At 40.9% G+C, this 24972-nt stretch overlaps 1 protein-coding gene across 1 annotated transcript in view; it reads right to left on the bottom strand.

Moving 5' to 3' along the window:
* Nucleotides 1-12846, bottom strand: part of dchs1b (dachsous cadherin-related 1b) — an 87095-nt gene extending 74249 nt beyond the window's left edge. The window contains exon 1 of the mRNA XM_082549471.1: nt 12236-12846. The gene's annotated coding sequence lies outside the window, so the exon portion shown is untranslated. The remainder of the gene's footprint in view (nt 1-12235) is intronic.
* Between the last annotated feature and the right edge of the window lie 12126 nt (nt 12847-24972).

Below are 24972 nucleotides of genomic sequence, written 5' to 3' on the forward strand. Positions count from 1 at the left end.
CAGGAACCTTAATCACAAGATTTTCGAAGTCAAACTAAAACTCACCTGACAGTGTTTTAAGCTAACCTGCGGCATAACCACCATCTGGTTCTTCCAGCAAGTTAAAACAAACACCAATAATTATCTGCAAATGGAAACTGACCCAGTTTTGACACATACTTTTGCATACTAGCATAAAATCCTGGAAATACGCTCATAAATGTTCTGGCAAGTTTAACCGAACAAGTTTAACTGGACTCTCACGAGATAGATGCACGTTTTACCCCTTGGCGAAGTCTACAAATATTTAGATTACTTTCAAAATGAGACCAATTGTTTATGCACGTTTCACTCGTATTTATAAGGGAAGATTTATTGAGCATATAACTCTTCAAAACATCCTGCAATGAGGAGAACCGTCCAGCCCTGACACAACTCATTCATCACACTTTTGAGACCAGAGAGATGATGCTTTAACAATATTCTACGGCGATCTGAACATTAATGTTTAAACTCTCTGCAATGTGAATGATTCCTGCCCCTGTTGCTGTTAAATTATCAAAACTATAAATGTGCGATGCAGGCAAAAGGCCAGTAGCAAACTAGAGACAAGTTTTCAATGGCGGGCGGTGGCCCTTGCTGGATGGCCATATTCACCAAAAAAAATCACTCCCATAGTGCATGTATAATCTGGACAGTTAACTTTAGGAATGTCTTTCACCTCTAGAGAAAAAGCCAGCCTGCTGCTGGCTGCAGATTTCGCACATACATTAAACTAAAGAATTCATAGTCTCACACACAAAAGGACCATACACTTACCCTTTTGAATGACTGCTATCTCATATACAATAATCAGAAGGAAATGAGTTTCTTGCTAGTAGTTTAGATTTACAAGTCTCCTTAAAAACTTTTAAGTATGCATATGACACAAATAAAACATAAAACAATATTTTATGTGATGAATCCTCGTGCTATCATCCACTTTACCAGTCTTTCTACTGACTCTGACCTGCGGTCATTTATGAGGCCTCTGAGGAGGAAAGATTAATAAAGGCTATAGCTCCACGGGGACTGGGGAAGGGGACACTGATACTGGCCCCTCTGACTGACCCCTACATCTGGTACAGACGGCTGCTCTGGACAGTTGCTGCACTCCTACACAATGCTCAGGCTGAGCACATGTCTCCACACAAAGCCCTTCTTTTGTTGTCTCTGTGTTTCAAAGTAGTTGTCAGTGTTTGTGTCTGTCTGAAACAAGACGAAAAGAGAGGAGAGAGAGAAGTTGAAAGAGGCCTGGGAGACAATTAGGGGTGTGATGATAAAACAAAGCCTTTTAACTGCAGTGAGGGAAACTCAGAGTCATAGCTTGGGCCTTTTGAGACGTCGCTCTGATGAAATTAACTCAGTACCATAACACAGCCATTGAGCAGACCAAGGAGAACAGCATGAAAAGAACAAAGCAGAGACGTGGAAAAAGCAGATTTGGAACACAATAGCAAAAGTAACATTCATTGCAGTTTGCTTTGGCTTGGCAGGCCTGTTGCCTTTAGAGACCACTGGACTGTGCAGGCAGAACTTATGATGTCAGAAAGGGTGTATTCCAGTCTTTTTACGTCTTTTCTCTCTCACTGCTTCAGTTGAGTGTCAGTGAAAGGTAATATTGATGAACTGATCGCATGGCTGCAATCTGTCACTGTCAATGAGCAGTCTGTCCATGACATCATCTCCACCTTTGACATGGGCTGCAATACACTTGTGTTTGCTTTGGACAACACGAGCCGACGAGGGATGGAGAGTGCAGGGGCTAAAATAGAGCTCGTATTGAAAGTACTCTGGCTTTAACAAAGAGTCAGCGGAGTAAAAGATAATCACCTGATACACTCCCTCTAGTGGCTCTCTTTAAAATTATGATGAATTATGCACGGCCAATTTAAAGAGGTTTGGAATTTCTCCTAATCTTAAAAAAAAACAGAAAAGTAAGACATAAAGGGGTTCAAGCAGCACAACAAGCAAGATTCAACCTGTCTGCAGGCTTTCATGTGTGCATGACATGTGCATGCAAGCAGTGATATCATCTGTGTGCGACCACATTGACAGACAGGGCAGACCCTTAGGGCTCCACGCAGTCTCAGCCACATTATATCTGGCATTGCACCCCCATAATCTCCTTCTGCTGTGTGCAGCCCTCAAAGCCTCAAATGCATGGGCCTCCGCTCTTAAGCGCTGCAGCCAAATAATAGAAAACCATAGCGTTTTCTATATGTGACCATTTAAAGCAGTACGGTATGTGCGCGAGGATGTGTGTAAATGTGTTTATACTATCGAAACTCAGTTGTCAGGAATAGCTTCTCCACGTGCGGTGCCATCTCCCAATCCCTTGCATGTTCTACTCCTCCTCCTCCTTCCCTCTGTCCGTTCCCTCTAATGTATTTAGCAGATCTGGCTGGGCACGCCATAGTTACGCTCAGCCAAGCCAAACAGGACTCAAAGTCACAAAGTTCCAAGTAAAAACAGGCTGCTCTGTATCACCGATATCTATGCCATCTTGTGCTTTGATGGAACAGCAAAAGGGTTGCATTAAGCTGGTTTCTCAGTGGTTAAAGGGTAGGGCTTTGCCTATAGATACTTGTCACTTCTGGAACTGCTTCCGTGTCACTCAGAACACTGGCCAAACTTTGTGATTGACAGTAAAGACAGAAAGAGAAGAGAATAAAAGGAAAAGGTTTCATGCTGTGTCAAAAGTCAACAATAAAATGTGCCACAAAGACAGAACACTGAATACAACCATCTTTTTGCATTTTTAAAACCCCATCTGTTAAAATCTAGTGTATCATCAGGCACAAGACCTGCATGCTTGATAACCCCAACATGGCAATGCTCTGGTTTGTAAAAGTATGACAAAGCATTTTCTATGCAAGTATACGGTTACATTTAAATGACTGAGAATGAAAGGTTAGGTCAGTTTGTAGTGAAACAGGCTGCAGCGGTCTGCAGTGCCAAAAAAGCTTTGTGGGACAAGGGAAGGAGGGCTGAGTCTTGCAGGGGGTATAGGATGGAGGAAAGCTTTGTTCTTCAGTTTTCATGTCACTTGGGTTGTGTGTATGTGTGCGCGTGTGTGTGTTTAGGAGCACAAAAACAATGACTGCTGTGTCCCCTTGAGTTGCCTTGCCATGCATATCTGGATATAGACGTCCTATTTCTAACCCCAGTTGTCACCAGCAGTAGGCACATGTGCGTGTGAGCCGTCTGTGTGTCTTTGTGCATATTACGTGTAATTCCCTGGCTCTGCTTTTACTTTTCCTCAATTTAAGAACCTACACTAAAGGTGAATATCAATTTCAATTCATTTCCACAACTGAATCAACCCCCACCCAGTGATTCTGAAGGATAACAGCACCAGGCTCTCAGACAGCCAGACGGCCACTGTCTGGAAAGTTGCACACACACTGAAATATACATGTTTGTGCTACACCAAAACACAATCAATATTAATACTACTACTCATAGAGCGAGTTCATGACTGTGTCATATGACTGGAGTACATCACCCAAGGGATGCATGTAATTGTAAAAGCGCTCACAACCAGTGAAACGCAGCCTAATTCCAGTGTGAAGACTGGTAAGCCCTTAGTAAGTACATTTGAATTAATTATGCTGGAATAAGAACCAGTTCCTTGGCACTCCTCTGCTTTAGACGTCAGTCCTAATCCATCCACAACCAGATAGTGTAAAAAAAGTGAAAGAGAACGTGCTAAAACTGGTCGGGCGTTGGTCTCCTGTGGATAGTGTCATAATTCATCTCACATATCTTATTATAATTTGAATAAAATTTCTGACTTTTAATTCTCTTCCTATCAAATTGTTACTAAGAGCTAAAAGCTCAATTACAAACTCTCTTATAAGGACTCATTTATTACACATTTATCTCAACTTTATGAAAGGTTTTGGTTTGTTTTTTAAATTTTGTCCATAAAACGTTGCTCTGGAGTTTGATTTTATCACCTTTTTCCTATGTCGAGTGACATGAGCATGGCTGCAGAGGGTGGGCAAGGGGAAGTGAGTTCACAGAGAGCACAGCGGTCTGTGCCAGGAACCTACTGAGAATAAGAATGAAGTCCATAATCTGTTTTCATTTGTGGCTTTCATGCCAAATCAAATAGAAAATGAAAAAAGTTCAAACAATAGGCTTTCTGATTGAGGATGTAAATATAAGAGAAAAAAAACTGTCTAATCCAAAGGTATTTGGAAAGTTAGTTATTTGCCTCCACACTCTTATTTGGATATAAAACCATGTCATGACTTATTTAAAGGTGCAATCTGTAAGAACTTTAAAATAGATTTTGAAAAATGAAAACACAGTTATTGTTATCGCCAGAATGTGAAGACTTAACAGCTACGAAGTTATGACAAACATGTGCAGTGCTGCAGAGATTTCTACTGAAGTTAGCATGTCAACCAGTTAGCGCTGGTCCAGGTGGGCTAATGAGTCAATGTAGCACTTGGTCTGCTTTCAGTCCAAAATGAGAGAAAGGAGCACCTTCAGACAAGGAGACTGCATTTCCCTTTGCTAACACATGAATGTTTAAAAGGAGGCTACCCAGTCTGGCTTTTATACTTTGTCTTTCTTGAGTCTCACAGTGCACAGCCTACATTTGAGCCAGGAGAGAAAACAGCTCCATTCACACGAGAGATTGTCTGGTTGTTGGCGATTTTTCTGTGTTATTGTAGACTTTTCACCTTACATTATCAAGTGCAATTTGGCGTGATATAAATAAAATTGAATTTAATAAAATTCACAGGTGACACTGGTGGATCGGAGATAGCAGTACTCAAAAAATGATTGCTTATTCTCTTTACCAAATAGTAATAGTATCCAAATCTTAAAACATTTGGATCTGGCTCTACATATATATACTTTCTATTTTGCTTTGTTGTCAATGTATCAGGTCACATCCCAAAAATACACTCACACACACATTCTTCTATGAGCTGGGGCAGAATAAAACCAATAACAGCTCTTGGGAATCACTGCCTAGCTACATATTCTGAGCATTACTTAGACTTACTTATCTGTAATTGTGCTAAATTCCTAGAAGTCATTACTGGCTAAAGTTACGAGTCCATTTCAATTTAGTATGCTGCTCCAAAAATAGACAAGTTACGCTTTAATTTTTGCACATTACTACTCAAATTCTTACTTCAATGGGGATACCAGCTGAAGCAAAAAAAAAAAGACTGCAAAAGACATAGAACTCTGCAGCACCAAGATGACAATTCAAAGCTAGTGTGATGACTCAAGATTTGTTTATTTACTCTCACAGAGGCTGTCAAGCCAGAATGCAGACACACGCAGTTACAAACTACACCAGGTCCCCAGTGACAAAACGTCCTAGATTTTACCGGCCGACAGAGAACGGCGCCGTGCAGATGGAAAGAGCAGAGAAAGAAAAGAAAATAGAGATGCAGCAGAAGAAAAGTTTGATTCAGAATAGGATTTCTTTAAAGAAAACTAAACAAAAAGGTTAGTGTGAGCGAACGCACAAATGCAGACTGACATGTACACACATAAATAATGTGTACCCTGTGGACCATCTGTGAAGCCATGGAGCAAGTGAAAACACAGCCGGAGCTGCTTCGCTCACCTCTTAACCTTCAAGGCCAAGTGAACGTGCAGTGAGCTTAGCTCTTCTGATGAATATGTGTGTTTTTTCTCAAGGTTTTAAAGGTTTTATGAAAAGTTTTTTCAAAAAAGAGCAGCATAAGAGAGAATTCAGTATGAAAATAAGACAAAAGACAGAGGGGGAAGAAAGCAAACAAAAAAGATTATGTGGTGAAACGTTTAATAAAGTGAAGCAGCAGCTGCCACCTACATCACTCGCTGCCCCTCACCAGCAGAGCATGTTTAATATCCCATATGGGCAAGCTGTCGAGCTGAACCTTATCCATGACTATGTCAAACAATATTACACTGCAGGTGAAATGAAAAAAAATACCATGACAGGAGCTCATGCATTCCTTTTTTTTTATTCATGGTTTGCATTTTGAGCTCTGTACGTGAGAAGAACATCTATTTTGTCCAGTGAAAAGAAAACAGCGACTGGAAGCAATTAAACATCAGGAATTATTGTTGAATGTGGAAGACATTAAAATGTAACAACAGCTACTTAATGAGTCCATTTGGTTGCATAATGCTCTAAACCATAGTGCTCGGTTACAGAAATATTGTTACACTGGAAGTTTTTATTCATAGTTTGTATGTTTTATTCATTATTTCTGGATGTTATTATTAAGTAAATCCATATAATTACCAATCACTGTACACTTTATTATGTTTAAATGAAAACCTGAACAAATAAATTCCATTGTTGATTTATATATATCTGTGTCTATCACTAACACCCACACATACTTGTGAGAACACTTCATTGACTTACTTTAATTCTCTAGAGGCTTATCCTAACCTTAAATGCCTAACCCCGACCTTTAACCCCTCTTCAACCCAGTCGTAATTCTCGGCCTAAAACTTTAAAATGAATCTTAAACCTTCTGAGGATTAAACCTGGTCCCTGTAAGGGAGGTGTACGAGGCAGACTTTTGTCCCAACAAGTGATGAAGCGCAGAGTGTTATATCAGAAGACTCACAGAATCAGCTAATGAAGAAAAGATGAAGAAAAAGAGGAAAAGTCCAAAGACAAAACACCCAGCTGGTAGCCAAAACATGGTTAGTAAAAGGGAAACGGCACACTGTCTTGCAACTTAAACATACACAATGAGATACACAAGTGTGCGAGTGCACACTTTAATCTCCTTCTGTATTCCATCCAATGAAATCATCAGAGACATGGCCTAACGGCAAGCCAGGCACAAAGTCGTATGAGGTCATGTTATTGTTTCAGAAAACACATAAATACTAATCATGGTGATAAAAATGTTTTGTTGAAAACCTTGCCAGCTATCAGAGCAATTTCTTAGGGTGAAGAAAGGTCAGTATCTTTGTTAAAAATAAAAAAAAACAACCTAAAGAGAGACATTGAACTTTCTTTTCTGGCGACTTATCTGGGAAACTATCAAAATGTGTAATTACTCATCTGTAGCTGAGGACAGCGCCTTGGCCTATAAGTTATTAATTTCTCCATCAACTCTTGGGCTGGTGGTGCGCCGGCAGCTGTTCTCCAAAGAAAATGCCTTTGTATCATGTTTCTCCATTATATTTCTTGTGGTAAGCCTGGGAATTAAAACTGTCTATCTTTTGTTTTCAATTTGTTCAACACAGTTGAACAGACATCCAAACACATCAATTATATGACGCTAATACGACAAAATTAAACACTGACAAAAAAAAATCTGATGAGATAGACAGCTTGAGGCTTCAATAGAAAGCGTAATGCATGAAGCTCACTCTTTGACATAAAAGTTAACAACAGACAACATTTTTCACAACCTTCAAGGCTGCTTTTCAAATTTTTCAAACTTCATCAAATTCTCATTAACTGAGCTCAAAATCTTGTAAATGGTAAATGGACTGGTACTTATAAAGTGCTTTTCTAATTTAATTGAGCCCTCAAAGCACTTTATGCTACCCTTTATTCACCCAATCACACACAGATTTGTGAAAGGTCCTTTTTCAGAGGTGTGTAAGTGTGTGCAAACGTCTAAAATTTGCACATGCACTCACACGGATGCTTCAGGGGCCGCTCGGGGTTCAGTATCTTGTCTATGGATGCGTTGATGCACAGACTAGACTAGACAGGGATCAAACCCCCGACCTGGTAGATGCCCCACTCTACCTCCACTCCCACACTCCTGCACCTTCTACCTAGGAACCGTCTACTGATGTGGATCCAGATTCCTTTTCACATAGTTCACATATAAAAAGTGTCTAAGTTATCAAGAGCCCCAAAAACTTTCTTCCCAGCCAACTTTTTTTTCTTCCCTCCTTTTTGTTCCAAACCGCCCACACACACATCCAGCAATGAATCCCTTAGCTTGCATAACACATTGCTTCACCTGAGCTGCGATGCCCTATACAGCTCTCAGCTCGCCGCAAGTGTTTGAAGTTACCAGAAGCTCAGATCATCTCACTTACTTCATTAAAAACACATGAGACGCTACACAGACAGCTTCTCTCTTCTTCCCCGCTCGGCGTGCTTGACTCTGAGCGCAGACACTCCTTATCCATAAAGTGCTCACATGGGCAGGAGCCAGTTACCGCATTTCATTCATCTTTGTTCAGAGCCTAAATTCATCCCTTCGTGTGTCTAATGAAATGAATACATCACTTCATTCCAATACATGTGAGTAGAAGTGGAGCATTTGCCAGTACTAATCATCTCCTCACTGAGGGAGAATCAATAAAACAATCTCAGCAGAAATCTTTCTGCTATTATCTAAGGCTACAGTGCTGCAAAGATAACAAATTACGTAACTGCCACTAATAGTGTTATACACATATGTACATGAACGAAGTTTAAGTTTTGGACTGTTGAGTATTAGAATATTGGAAATTATAGAAGGGTTTTCTAGTAGTTTCTGACAGATTAAATGGTTACTGTGTTAGTTAAGAAAACAGCTGAGAGATTAATTGCTAATTGCAAATAGTGATTAGTTGCTCCCCTAATGAGAGATCTCAGCTATAGCCACACACTTACTTTCGTGCACACACGCATGCATTTACCCATTCATCTGCTACAACAACAAGGCACTCACATTTCCAGTGGTCTGGCCACACTTCTGGAAGTCAGTGTCACACCAACTTGAAACTTGAGACAACATAAAGCTTTAGAGGTTTCCATCTGCAGCTTCAATCAGGAATATAGCAACCCATTCAAAGCAGTCAGTCTTCTAGGTCTTAATCATGAATCAGCTAAAAGCCACTCAGTTTATGGGATAATGTTTGATGTTGAATTTTAAGATGAGAGTGTAGCAAGGTAATGCATTTCAAGCTTAGCGCTTTGGTAAAGTAGGGAAACTGGTCCAAAAGCCATGCAGAAAGCCTCTTCTTTTTTTCTCCCCATTTGTCTGTAATTTTTCATGTTCGGTTTATCATTACAGTAGGATCCCCACTGCCAGGACAAAGACCATGAATGAAGACAGCAGTTCAAAATATGGGTTTCAGAACAAACCAAAAGCTCAGCGTCTGACAGGAGAGTCAAGCCATTTCCTTTGAATGGTTGAGACTGTCCTACAGTAATATCTTCTCCAGTGCCACAGATAAATGGATTTTCATTCCATACATTGAAAGGTAAGATCTGTATTTCCCAAAGAGGGACAGACTACAGAGAACTCTGAAAATAGTTTTCAGTGTGAGCTCAAAGATGAGGCAAGACTTTGGATGACTGACTAACGGGGGTTTGATGAAGTTTGCTAGTATATTCATAAGATAAGCAAGTCTATGACCACACAGTGGGAAGAATAATCTTGTACTTCATAACTCAAAAATGATCTTCCGCAGTTGCAGCAGCAAGAATGCGGCTGTTCTACACAGAACTGTGATTTTCATTTTGGGTAATCCATGCACATGTAAGCCAGGATTTAAAGTGGGAAAACTTCACAAATCATAATGATAACAAGATGACCAACTTGGCGATTGTAGCTGTTAATCAAGACGTGGGATTATAACAAAGAACAATCGAGGAATAGTTAGCAGATGAGACTCCTGATCAGCAGAAATCTTGCTTCTAACTCTACTAGTAAAGCTATTAATAACAGTCTGGCCTTCCTGTGTGGATGGTGATTCAAACAAGAAGTGACTTTCCAGGAAAACAGAGCTACTCCCTCACACAGCACTGCAGCCTACAACTGCTTATGGTCTACACCCTCCGTAATAAATTAAGATGGCATTAAAGTCCCAAAATATTGGGTCTTTGGCTTATGTTATGTCTACGATGGCAGACTGAGAGGTAAATAAAAACACCGACACAGTCTCGAGGCAGCAGCAGCATGCAGTGAGTAAAAAGATGGAGGGTAAATATTTAACACACGAGCTACTCATCGTGGAGCCAGAGAGAATGGAAACAACCTTTGCTGTTTATGTTTGTGTTTGTGTTTTGCTGGCTGGTAGTGCGTCTGCATCATATTTGCATACCTGAGAGAACACGAGTCTAACTTGGCATTTATCACGTGTTAGGGTTTGTTGTGTATTTGTGTGTGAGTGTGCGTGCAAGAGGAAGAGTTAGATGGAGAGGAGTCTGTGAGTCACTTTCCGATATTTGTGCTCAGACACTGATTTCACATGCTTGAGAAACAAAAACCCAGGAAAAAACAGTTCTGGGATACAATTAGATTTTTTTTTTTTGCTTCAGAGGCATCATTTGGATGGGGAAGATATTTTCAGTTTTTCTCACTTCGCTCTCCCTCATTGGCAGCACTTGGTGGTTTGAGATGATGAGCTGAAACACAAAAGATTTTACCCGCTACAGTTTTCTCTGCAATACTGTATGTGTATTGTTTTCGCAATCTTTTTTTTTTTTTAAATCAGACAGTGAGAAAAGAGTTATGGGATTATATCACGCAAGTAATGAAACCTGACTGGGAAAAGAGCTATTTTTCTTTCTTACGTGGCTTTTGTGGGAGTTGCAAAGAGGACAATGGTGTATACAGTACTAACAGAATTTCAGTGTCAATGTGGGTGGCAAATGCACAATTTGATTACCCTATGTATTTCAGGGTAAACTCCCAAACATTGCTTGAGATTTGCAAAAAAGGAATAAAGCGGTAGCTTGGACAATCCCTTAAGGAAGAGCATTAGAATGAACAAGGAAAAAGAAATTGATGACAGCTCAAAAACTGAAATAGAACAATATTTGGCTGTATGTCAGTGTGATTCAGATGTAGGATTTCAAGATTGAAGAAACAGAATGAGCCCCACCCAGCATCAAATTAAAAGCTAATCCAGCCTCCAGATATACTCCTCTTGCATCAGGGAGCATGAATTTACCAGGACGAGATAAAAACAACTGTGAAAATAACCCGGGTTGTTTAAAATCCTTCTCCTGCGAAGAAGGATCTGTTGATGTGAATAATTATAAGTTGTTAGTATAAACTGAGGCTCTGCTCAGTTGTAGCTACTAGTGGCACTAGATATGCATATGGTTCCTGTTAGAAAAATGTCTTGCTGCACGCCTCATCACTCTGCAAGAAACCAAACTCTTGCTGTTTTTATGCAGACCAGAGGCTGTCTCTGAGGTCAGTGTACTGCAAGGCTGGAGCACATGGGACGATGTAAGTGGATAGTGCAATAATGCAAACATCAGTATCCCCTGCATGCAGCAGAAAACCAAGTGCCGAGGAGCTCAGTGGACACCAGATATGACTGGAATAAGTATTGTGGTTAGGAGTTCAAATATGCCTGTGGGTTCCCATTTTTAGCTTTTGGCCATGTAAACATATACAGACAGAAATGGCTGAAATAACAACACTTTTATGTTAGAGGGGGGAAAAGTTAGATTGAGTCAAAATCTGTTTGCCGCATAACAAAACTGCCATGAGCAGTCCAAACTAAACTAAAGTATACAGTCCATGTCTACTGAGAGAGTCCAGCTCCAGTCTGAGGTTCTGTTTTCATAATCAGAAAAGCAGAAATGAGGAGCTACAGCAGCATTTGCAGAGCAGACCCTATGTGTAAGGCACACATAGGGTCTGCTGCTCAGTGGTACACAGCAATATTTAAAATTCTTTCCGCTAGTGATGCCTTGCGGGCATTTTTCATTGTCACACCAGTTGGTCTCCCTGAGAAATACTTTTAACAAACGCTGACCCACTTTGTGCACTTCATGGTGTTTCCCATTAAGTGGTTCTGTCGTCCCTCCAAAATAAAAAGAGTAGCTACTCTGAGCCTGCCAACACTGTGGAAGAAACCACTGACTTGCCGTTACCAGCTCCATAAAGCGTAATTAGCTTGTGTGGTAGTCGACCGGATTGGCCGCTTTTTCATTTCAAATGGGGATGAATCACTCTTTTTTTCCATCCTCTCTGACTGGGAATCAATAATCAATATTAAGTTACAGTGCATCACTGTGATGCGCTGATCTTGTGCTACTTTTGAGTCTCTCTAGTATAGCCTTCCACAGCACAGTACAGAGATCAGCTATCAGCCCATGCACGCAAGGTGCAGATGCAGGGTGCATACCCCTCTGCACAGTCTGCATGGGAAACCACCAGCCTCCTCCCAGTAAGAGACTGTCTGCCTGCATTTATTCTTTATTCTTATTCCGTGAATGAGACACCACTGTTTAGATAAGTAAAAAGCGATCACTTACACTCATCGGACCCCCGCTGCTCTGGATGTGCACCCTGGATATCCCCTTCACAACCTGATTAGTATGCAAACGGGTTTCCAGTCCCTCACAAACGACAGACAATCCGCCAGGACAGAATCTTGAATGGAACCTTGCTGGCCAGCTGGACTAGGCTTTTTGATGTTCCATAATATCAACAGAAAACGCCAGTAGTGCTAATTCCACAGATGCTCTAATCCCGCTGACCGACAGGTTGGGTATTCCACAGGGAAGGGTTTTTATGCGTCTCCGTCCCCGAGAGTCAGGTGAGCGCGTTTGGATCAGCTGGGAAGCTGCACGGCTTCTTCACTATCTGCAGCAGAAAGGAGACGCTTGTGGTCCTCTGCACAGTCTCTCGTTGATCTTCAGTGTTTCACTTTTCGCTTCTCTCTCGCTCCCTCTCTCTCTCTCTCTCAGCATCCAGTCATTGAGACACGGTGCTTTTTGGATGTGTGTCTGTGCGTGTTGAGACAGAGTCGCTTCAGGGTACAGTGCACCTCACCAACCGAAAGCCGAATCGTCCGCCACAAGGCCCAGCCCCCTACTCAGCTCCATACCCTCCTCCACCTCTTCCTTCCTCCTTCACTTACTTGGATTGCTAATTTATTCGGGTAGCTACACAAAAGGGGGGACAGACGTGAGGGAGGCTGTGAAATACAGTAGGGAGGAAGACTGGAGAGCAGACTTTGGTGCCCCCCAGCTCCGTTCAGTGGAAGTGGCCAAGTCTTTGAAACAAAGAAGCGCACCATGCGCCATCAAAGCACTAGTCATTATGCAGGTCCCTGTATATATTTTTCCATTTTAACCTTTCTGATCCTTTTTATTAATGACGAAAAATTAGAATCATAGCCCATGTGATAGTGATTCGGGAATGCGGCGTTCTCATGAATATCTAATTGTACTAGCATTTAAATTCCAAGTTTAAATGGTAATAATAAAATTATTATAGTTTACAGTTAAATAAAATGACCAATTACTTATATTTATGCAATTGAATGACACTTTTACACTTCACAACAATGCCTTAAATCCTTTTTTTTCATATGGGAGGAAATACTGTTACATATGTAACCAAATTTATTTTTTGAAGTTGTGTTTAGGGTAATTGATGAGATTTTACAGGCATCTTAAAGCTTGTGACTATAACCTGCAGCAGATCAGGCTGGGCTGAGGTTCAGACACATATAGACCACACAACCATCACCCATGCATGTACACGCACACACACACTACTAGAATCAGCAAGATGAGAGTCATTCATCACCCCAGATTTTAGGTCAAGCCTCTACCTGCATCACTGAAGCAGAGCAATGGAGGAGAGGTAGATGAGGGAGAGCTGTGTCGCAGGAGAATGTGTGAAAAGGGGGCTCGTGGGAGTGGTGGTGGTGTCAAGGACAGCAATCAGTCAGTCCCCTCTTGGTTTAGGAGTCCACCAGAGATAGATGTGTTGTTGCAGTCAGTATAGGGGAAGTGGTACTTTAACATTTTTACCACTAAGTGCTATATTTAACCACAGCGAGTGGGACATGATGGCCAGACACCATGGACTCAAACCCAGTGAACTCTACAACAGACCCAATTTACACTAAAAACTGTTTGGTTAATGGCTAAAGCAGGCAACAGTGATTTATGAAACACAAACAAGCATAATCTCCCCATATTATGATGTTTGTCACTTTGTGATTGAACCATAAGTCATGACAGTAGTGCAGTGTGCTAACGTTAAAGTATTATCTTATACCAGAGGGAAGGAGAAGAGGACGAGAACATAAGAAATTCACCTATCACATTTTATGATGTTGTTTGAGTGTTAGGTAAAAGAACCAGTTGATCCCGTGTAAAAAAGAAATGTATTTTTACTTCCTGGCTGAATCCGAGGCCACAAAATCACTTGAACTGGATATGACACGGGATATAAAAATCTATAAAAACAGGCACAATTGTTGCCTGGAAGTTATGAGCTCAGTACTTACCATGCTGGGTTTGAAAAGCATTACCTGGCAGAAAAGCTCTGACAAGTTTAAAAGGTGCAAAGTCGTGAACGGATCAGACAAAGGTTTGCTCGCTGAGAATTAACTTGAAACTGTTAGGAAAATGATACTGGTGGCTACTGGGCAACATATATGTGGACACAAATATGTGGGTTATAAACCACTATTGACCAACCAAAGTCCAACTCTACTGTAACCATATTCTAGGTGTTTGTGAGTGAATTCATTTAGCCTTGATTCTGCTGCATGAACACTTGCCTCAGCCTAACAATTACACAGCTTTAACCAAGAGCAGATGGTTTGGGTGTGACACTTTTGGTGGGACTCACCACCATGGTGGAGACCACTGCGAGATTTACGTCATTGCCACACACGTTCATAAATGTAATATCTCAGTCAAATACTGACACCCACGTACGCACAGACACATACTCCTACATGCAAACATACATCGTGACCATGGAATATCGTGAAAGGATTTATTTGGCTCCTGTGTCTATCCTGTCTGTCATTTCCTCCCTCTAACCACAAAATCGACATCCTGACTATGATAACCTCAATCAGCTGGAGTTCATCAATTTGGGGGTTATCAATTTATAGAACGTCAACACTTAGATAAGCTTTGTATTCATTCCAAGTCTGTACATCCATAGCAAAACGGATTAAACCAGCATCCACAGAAAGGAATAAATTCATATTTCTGTTATGTCTACTAATTTTCATTATCTGGGAATAAAAAACCCCAATCTATAAGCACACTACAGAAATACATATAATGTGGTGGTTAGCTTATAACTACTTACTAGCTGTGAGGTCTTGCATCGTTAGGAGCTAATGGAGGGGCCTGTCTATATTGGCTGTACCACTGGGCTCATTGGCAGGGTACCTCTATCCTATACAAACACTCATGCACAGTTGACTGCAGCTCACTTAGTTTCTTTGAAACTTACTGGAACAAGCTGATGCTATCAGTAAGTAACGGATAACATAAATGTAACAACTTCAACACTATAAATTATTATTTTTCCCTTTGTTTTGAGGTATGAGGTAAATGTGTCTGTTTCCATTTTATGTTATTCCCACTTTCACACACATCAAAATGTTTTCATTGCAGTCCTTATGTTGGTACCTAATATCGTCTGTGCACAAGTTCACAAGTTCTTGTTTTTTGGCACTTCTCTCTGTGAGTCTCTCAGTCACACACACTGTGTCTCTGCAGGTGCCGACCCCGGCTATCTGATCCACCTTTCCTGTGCAACAGGATGGGATGAGGTCACCGCGTCACTCTGTGACTCTGTGCCAAAAGAGGAAAGAGCAGTGCTTTACTCAGACCTTCCTTTCCCATGGCCAAAACACCACTGATCCCCTTAATGGGGGACTTCTGTAATTCAAAAAGTTCACTTTGGAGTATTTTTGATTTCTTTAAAAAAAGGCATAAAAATCTTATATCTTATATATAAGACTTTGTCGACAAAGTCTATAAGATTAAAAAAAATCATATGTTTCTTTTATTTTAAATAGATTCAGGGATTTCAACTGATTGTCTGTTTCTGCTCATAATTTGTCTGGACATCGCATATGACTAGGAATTTAAGGGAAACTACTTTTTGATTCAATTTCACAATAAAAATACTTCGAATCTCTTTTTTTTCTAATGACATACATAGCGGAGATGACAACGTTTACTTTGGCTTTGACTATATGGCTTTGTTTGGGCCAGTTTATGTATTTTAGATGTATTTTAGATATCAGTGCCTAGACATCATAAAACGTCTTGCAGTCAGTAACGGTTAAACAAATGTACCGCTTACTCCCATCAGTTAAAGTCTGGTACCCGGTTGTTTTCAAAAATGACTCTCAATTCTTCTTACAGATGAATGAAAGTTCTATGACAAGGCTCAAAATAAATCAGATTGGAATCAGCGCTACAGATAACGCCGAGAAGTAGTGAATCATTGAGAAATGGCCAGTCTTTTCTTCATTTTGGGCTTTGTATTTGTCGAAAATTGGAAAAGAAATACAGACTAATGCTAGTGTTATCCTTTAAAATCTTTAATTAGCTTCCCAGCAAAATGTAGCCAGACTTTTAAAATCCTGGACATTAAAAAATGTTACAGAATAAGTGCCCTTTCTTTTAACTCCAGCAAGACTTTCACTAATACTGTCTTTCTTCTGTTTTCCAAAGTACACCGTCTAAAGTTGTCTTTGTCCACATCTGTGCCTCTAGGGTATTCTTAGAGAGATTTTTATAGCTTACTTTGCTTTGAGGCCATTCTCCAAACCATGCAACCACACACCAGGCCGGTGGATTTCACTCTTCTTTCAAAACTTCTACATTGTCCATTTGTGCTGATCCCACTTAAAAGGAAGTAAAAGTTGAATTGAATATAAATTTAGTGGAGATGCTTTGTTTTTGAAGTTTTGCCATTTTGCTGGGTGTTGGCATCACACTTCCTGTTGGTTATGTGTGGTTTCCGCTTGCCTTTTTTTTAGGTTCAGTGATTTTTACTGGTGCATTGTTTAGGTGAGTTTTCCGCATGGACATGTGCAGCTTCAGGACTATTTTTAGGGAAAGACTGCGACGATAAATAGAATGATAAATGACAGAGCAGGAAAAGGGCATTGTTACTAGGAGATGTGAGAGATGGAGCTCCGAAGAACCAAATCACGTATAATGTCTTCCATCCAAAAGGAAATGATGTCTGAAATGAAATGTTTTGACTTGAGATATCACCGTGGCAGCTACTTACCCCTGAAATATCTCCTATATTTAATTCAGTGCTTTCCAAAATCCCTCACTAAATCCTCTTTTCATTTAGTGAAGATTTCCACTAATTCTAAGCTTCATATTTAGCCCTTATCTCGAACTACGTCACCACCATAACATGCTTACAGTTGAAGAAATGTTAAAAACTTTATCATCTATGTCTGAACTGTTATAAGTCTGGAGACTCGATTTCACAGCCTGGCCTTTTTCCACTTGGCAGGCCTCACTTCAACAAGACCTCCCAGCATTAACTAAACATTAACTTACACATTCACACATGATGATTGCATTTTTTTTTATTGGTAATTTTTTTATTCCTGACATAAAGAGTCCAAACAGGAAAGTGGCAGTTTAACTTTTGAACAGCTACAATGCCCCTGACACTTTGCATATCTTTACATGGAGGCTGATATCAGAGCAGTTCCTCTGACGAGCTTCCAGGTTTTGTTTAGCGAAGAAAATGAATTGGGTGCAATCTATCTGAGGCTGTTGCATGCTGTTGGGAAGATCACCAGAATCACTTCTCTTATATCTCTCGAGGAGTTCTCCCTTTTCCCTTATTATTTCCTGCTCCAGCCATTATCTCAATCGACCTTCTTTGCACGACTTGGACATCACATCAACACAATACCTGCACGCTGCATCCTCCTCTCCTTCGAACCTGCCTCCCCCTCCTCGTTAATTTATCTCTGCATGACACCTCCCTTCCTCCTTCTTCCTCCCACTATCAGAATGTTTTATTGTCACAAAACAAATGCACCAAGCAGGCTGATACAGTAAAAGTACGACAGCCTCGATTTAAGACCTAAAATTGTTTAGGTTTTGAGGAAACTATTTAGCCTCTGGCTGACAGACATGCTATAAAACCTTGCCGACCATAAAGCATGGACTTAACAGTTTTATCATTGTTATGCTGATGAACATTAAACTTGTGCGTACAATAGCCGCAGTTGATTGGCTCCACCGTGCCGTGTGGTCATAGGAAACTGTTTAGTTGGAGTAACTCAAGACACGTTCCATAGAAATAAAATGAGCAGAAGTTCTACTAAAAATGTTTAATGTGTGCATTTAGTAGAGACTGAGATACTGCTGCTGGAACAGTTGCTTCCACTGTCGCATGAAGGTTTGTTACACTTAGTGAATTTCTTCTGAAAAGCTCCTTCTACCACACAATGTGCTTCTAATACAAGCTCCTAGCAAACAGGAAGTAGCCAAAGCTGAGAACTTCCTGTATAAGCCCATTTAGGGCCCAGCTTCTGCACTATGGGCACAGGAGGTTCCTGAATGTGTCTTAAGTGTGTGTGTGTGTGTGTGTGTGTGTGTGTGTTGTATGTGTGTGTGTGTGTGTGTGTGTGTGTGTGTGTGTGTTTGCCATTCAGTATTCCATCTCCTCTGCTTCCTCCACCCCCCCCCCCCCCCCCCCCCCCCCCCCCCCCGCCTGCTGATGCACGGCATCGTGGGAAAGAGTGAGTCGCACTTCCACACACCGAGCTGGCTCAGTCACCAAACACATAAAACAGCAGAGACGGGGGCAGATTTAGTGGGTGTTGTGAGCCAGATGTGATGCCATGTTGCACAACTATAGTGACATTTTGCTGTGAATGTGCCACCATGAGTCTATATATAGTGTTAATGACAGACAAGTCTGCATGCTGGAGACTGAAAAAAAGAAAGAAAGAAAAAAGAGAGATGAAAAAAAGGCGCTGCGTTACCCGAAACCTTACATTGCTACATTCTTTGCAGGGTGGAGGAGAATGTTCTGGATCAAATTTATACCCCCCAGAAGGATAATGCTACACAGACACATACCATCCCCTCGCTTTGTTTCATCATCTATAGTTTTCCAAAATGAAATTTGCAGCTTCATGCGACAGCAGTGACTGCTTTGTTTATGTGTGTACGTGTCTTGCGCACGTGTTATGGGATTTCTGAACCTTGGCCTAGCCTGTGAGGTGTGTGCTGGACACTTCAGAGGAAGAGGAAGATGACAAGGTCAAGTACGCCGGGGGAGATAAGTTGTCACTCAAGTCGGCCTTCTGGATCAGCTGCTTCCTGTTTATTGCTGCACTGATGCGTTGTTATACGCGGCTTTGGCCTTTGACTCCACCGGAACAGAAGCACATCCTGCGACGGATAGCCGTACTGGTCACTGCACTGTCACGCCTCGTCACATGACCACTCTGACCTGACATTTACTCACATTTAGATGGTGCAAGTTTATTAGACATCTTTGGAAGCTAATGAGCAAAGATTATTGCATTTAATTAGGATTTTTGGATTATTTTCTCACCCAAAAATAATCACTTTAATTGTTTGTTGTTTATTTGTTTGTTTGATCGATTGTTTTGTTTAAGCTGTGTACGTTTACCCTGAGACAACAGAGTTGATAGATTATATTCACAGCTTTGCCTGTCTTCTTGGAATCATAAACCAGAAACCTAAGGCTACTTTGTGTCTGGAAGTTGATCAAGAAGAAGTCCAAAATCAGCTCTGTAACTCTCACAGCTGTCTGCGAATGGAGCCAGGGCAGAAGCTGGAGATTTCTTTTACGGCTTTCCTTGAGTGTGATTTATACGTCCAGTCTTCTCCTCCTGTTCCAGCTTTCTTTGATTGTTTGTTTCTTTGGAAGCATTTAGATGTCTTTTCCAAAAAAAATAGCCCTCCACAAAAGGACAATAATCAAGATAAGGTAATGCCGGTTTCCCAACTAGTGCCACACACAGTACAGGCCACAATATGTTTACATTATGGACTGCTGTCTGAGCTTTTAGAGGGATTAGGTCCAGGAGATGGAATGGCTCCAACAGAGTTCACATTTGTTCATAAAGATACTGAGGCTAGTCTGGCAAAATGACAGAACTACACAGAGGCTTGGAGAAAGATGGAACGCAATACTGAAGGCATGTAGAGGCGGTACCACACGTGGGGAACAAACTAGAGTAGCTTAGGTTCTGCACATGAGTAAAAATGTAAGGAAGCTGAACGGTGTAGTTCAAAAGTTTATTTTATATCTTCTGGGCTGCTGTCATAGAAAGGACACTGTTAACAGAATATGAGGATGATTGCGTGAGGATGTTGAAGAAACGGGAGTGAAAAAAATCCAGTTCAAATAACAAGCTGAGACTGATTTACTTGTAGTTCTTGAATCCCTCACAGCACCGCAGAACTTCTATATTAGATCTACTCGGGAACATTCGAGGCATGTCAGCCTGCACAGAGGGGTTTATTCATATCATCGAGTCCATCTCTACCAATGTGGAGCCTCTCAACATGTGATCCAGATCTGCATCTCTCAAAGTCTTCTTAAAAAAAGTGGTTTGTAAAAGAGTAAATATGGTAAACAAAGTTAAGTCTAGACTGCACACTGATAAGAGCTGGAGACAGGCACAAGGGTTCCTGATGATGTGGTAGTTTCTTATGACTGCATCGTTTCTTCCTAAAAGTACATTGCTAACGAAACGTAATTTTAAAGTAAGTGCTCTTGTCTCCTTACTTTTTTCTTTTATTTAGCAGATTATTTACAGATAATCAAAGAAAGTTTTGTAATAAAAACTCAACAAGTACATTTAAAAGCAGGCTCACTTTTGAACATATCATAGTTTAAAGATTAGCTTTGTGATATCATGCCAATTAATATGACAATTAGCACTGAGCTCATGTTGTGTTTTGCCCTGTGAGCCAGTCCTTGTGTTCTCTTCTCCAATGGCAGCTGGGCAGTCTGTGAGACCCAAATATTTACAGTGCCTTGTCTGTCATCTAAACACCCTTTCTACATGACACATTTATTCAATTATGCTTCATTTCACAGAGACAAAAACGAGTCCCGGCCAAGTTGTGAGCATTTTTCCACCAACAACTGTATAGTCCCAATGGTTTTGATTCAAAACAGGCCGAGAGAACTTCTGGACCCACGTATGACATTTGTTAAATCCTCCCTGTAAACCATTTTGACTGGTGAGGAAATCATAAACACTACTTTTGCACGATTCGAGGGCCAGGTACGGCGCTTGGAGCTCGCAATATGGTGAGGTGTTTTTTGGAAGCAGGCCTGTGGATTTTACAAAGAGCACTGTATGAGCTACCAGTGATTACCTACCACAAGGGAGGTATTCTCCAATTTACAGCCGTATTTCTCTGTTATTGGACTTTTTCTTTTTTCTTTTTTTTTTTTACCACGCATATATTTTAAAAGTTCAGCCCACAAGTACTGAGCATTCCTCCCTGCAGCATAAAAATGTCAAAATTCACCAAAATATTTATTTACAACCTTGGAATAGGTCCTCCGATCATTGCAACAGCTATTGGGTTTTACACCTCTTTTAAATACAGACAATTACAATCACTGGCCAAAAAGCTCCAACATTGGAAAATGTTTCTTTCAGCCCCGGTGCCCTTTGATTATACATGTGCTGTAGGAAAATTATAGTGACTTTAGGTTCATCTCTTTGCATATATCATCTGTTTACATCACAACAATGAGTGTGACTGTGTAGAATTACAGGAAGGTTCTGCCTAGTGTTGCACATTGACTATTCAGATCAATAGGATGAAGTTGCTAGCTATGTTGGATGTTTGAAGCAGTTTTCTATTTTTTGTTAATCCTTCCAAGCTCTCGAGAATTGATTTCCCCCCTTTTGTGTCTTCCCGTGTGATTTCTATAAGGCTTATTTCACAAAACAACTACCACATTCTGTTTGTTTTTCAGTTCTTTGGAAGAAATCCAGCTGTTTCTCAAGCCCTTCCACGAAACATAATGACCCAGTCTTCATTTACCCGTTTTCTGTATTGCAATAATGGTGCCTATCAGGCAGACAGTGAGGTGCCAAGGACCTTTTAGTACAAGGTTGACATCATAATGATTTCATTTTTGCCTGCTCTCTGGTTTTCAAAGTCAGTCAAAGAGTTCTGTAAACCTGGATGCTCAGGGGTGCTGACATTTCTTATACAACCCAATCTCAGCTGGCAAACTTCTCTTTTTGTCTCCCTTTCACTCATTCCCCTCCTTTCTTAACCTAATTGCTGCTTTTCTTTTTGAGTTTGCCTCAAAGGCAAGATTTAATACTTTCTTCTGAAATATCCGTGTGCCTGTGCAGAGGCTGGCTGTTTTATGTTGGTGGAGTGCGTCGGGTGCTGGGTGCAGGGATTTTGGGGATATTGAGGTTGTGGTAAGGGGTGGTGGGGGTGGATGGTACTGTTTTATTCCTAAATTTTCCATGCATTAGACTTATTGTTTTACTGCTTCAAGTATCGTTACACTCACACTCTATACACATGCACGTGCCATGGAAGCAGGTCTTAGCACAGGGACCAAATGGCCACTGTGTTTCCCATCACTTTGTGCGCACAGATAGCCGTAAATTGAAAAGCAAGGTGGTGTGTGTGTCGGTGTGTGTATGTGTGCAGCCACAACCAGAAAATCTGCTACTCTGCTTAAGTTGCCCACGGGCTGTCCACATCACAGTGACCACAGATTCTTGAGCTTTGTAATCATGATACACAGGAGTATTTTAGTGCAATCTGACTATGGATTAGACAGCAATTTGCCAGGGATGGTAAATGTTTCCATGGAGAGGGTAGTAGTTGCTTGTAAGGAATAATAAACAGAGATTCAGATTGGACTTGACGATCTGAGAGCAGCAGCAGCTGGCGGAGGGCCTTTATTCCAAGGCATAAAAAGGAGAGCGAGAGGGTTTTACATGGGACACAACACCAGAAAACAGAGCAAAGAAAAAATATTTCAGTATTATACTAAATCATCCCCATTTGTGCATGTCTAACTTGTGTTTTCTTCCTTATAAACTATTAATCAGTTGGGCGTAATGACAAGCCGACATAGCCATAAATGTTTATACTCTGTCAAGCTTACACATATGTGCCCAAGGTCCACAAACTTGTCACAAGTCTTCTCAAAGCTGTATTCATTACAGAGTTTGTGGTTGCAGCTGTCAGGAAAGTCAACTTGACCCAGCAATTATGCCCTTTAATGAATAAAAACCCCAAAACTCTGTCAGAATCCCTCCAGTCTTAAACACTCAATCATGTTGCTGAGAGACCAGCATGCGACTCAGCCACACATGCAAACACAACAGCTATAGATGGCATCGGAACATCATGAAAATAAACTATATATCCCGGTTAGACAAAAAAGAAGCATTCTGAACTAGAAGCATGGTTTCTTTGGACATTGCAGTATGTCCTCACAGTTGTTTCCTATTGACTAAAAAGACTCCTCTCTCACAAATCACATCAACATGTTTCAGCGGGAACAATTGAAGAAGACGCACATCTTTTTCTATTTTTAAGTAGAATTTTTTCTAAAGTGGTGATGAAATTTGGTGCTATTTTGCTCTCAAATGTATATAAAGGCATGTCAGAGCTCATTTTCAAGACAAAGCATCCAGAGCACTTGTAGAAAATGTGTGAAAAGCACGTATGCAGATGGTATGTAAATCTTGCCAAAGAGGACAAATCTGCACTGGCTCTATCAGTGATAGTGGTGTAAATCACTAAAGTTATAACATCACTGTACAATAATTCATGTCAGCAGCAGTGCTGAAAAAGCCAATATGTTACGTTTCTCTCATGAGGTCATTCAGAGAGTTTGTTTTTGTTACTCATCAGTGTCCCAAAAAACACGCACACACACAAAGAAACAGTTTTATCAAATGAAATGCAAGAGTTCATTCCTCCTTTATTAAGTGTTGGAAACTAAAGTAGAACACTGACACTTACTAAACCCCAAATCCCCCCATCCATCTTTTTATAGTTCACTTAAACTGGTCATGAAGCAGCGATGCTGTACAAAAGTCTTGAGTCGCTCTACATGCATTATGCTTGCAAGGAGCCAGGCTTTCTTGTAATTTTTTAAAAGTGGTCTTGAGAAATAGTTCTCCGGGCTTTCTGAAGGTCTTTCAAAGTTTTTCTTTGGACATTGTCTGTTTTTTCACTTTTTTTTAGCCCAGTCCATTTTCAGAGGAAGGTTTTCTTGTTTGTTTAGCCATTTAACACTGACCTATGAATCATTCAAGCACAAAAAGGCATCTCTCTCACGGGATCAATCAGTATCTACAAATAACAACTTGTCAACGAAACTGTATTTTTGCACCAACAAGGTGAATCCCAAAGGGCTATTAGCTAAATTTTGGGCACACATTGGAATGGTGTACCTTGAAAAAAATTTGAGGAAACTGGATAAGTGGAGGACAAAAGAATAATAATGGATTGCATTTATATAGCGCTTTTCTAGGCACCCAAAGTGCTTTACAATTCCACTATTCATTCACTCTCACACACTGGTGCAGGCAAACCACAGTTGTAGTCACAGCTGCCCTGGAGCAGACTGACAGAAGCAAGGCTGCCATATCGTGCCATCGGCCCCTCTGGCCAACACCAGTAGGCGATAGGGTAAAGTGTCTTGCCCAAGGACACAATGACCAGGACAGAGAGAGCTGGGGGATCGAACCGGAAACCTTCTGGTTACAGATGAGCTTCCCAACCACGGTCGCCCCCAGAAGCAGAATCCTTAAATGTAGCCTCATCAGGAATTGTCTCAGTGGACAGCTGGGTGGGAAACTGAGAGAAAAGACTGAGGTACACCAAATTACACAAGAACTGGACTGAAAATAAATGGCAACGTGAAATTTTGTATACATCACTCCATATAGAGAGGCAGCCAAGAGAAAGGTACAACAGTGAGTGCCTCCACCTGTAAAACACAGCAGCGGCTCTGTAAAGATTTGGGACTGCGTTGCATTTCAGCCAGTGGTATTGGGAATCGGACAAGTACCATCAGATCTTGATCCACCATGCAATACTATCAGGAAAGCATCTGATCAACTGCACACATCCCAAACGTATGGAATGCATGGAATAAAAGCATACATGGATAGACAAACACAAAATCTATCATGGTTTGGCCTCCCCAGCGCCCGGACCTCAATTTTATTTAAGTAGCCAGGGAT

Source organism: Aulonocara stuartgranti, assembly GCF_965226115.1.
Source record: "Aulonocara stuartgranti genome assembly, chromosome: 10".
In the NCBI taxonomy this organism is placed as follows: Eukaryota; Metazoa; Chordata; class Actinopteri; order Cichliformes; family Cichlidae; genus Aulonocara; species Aulonocara stuartgranti.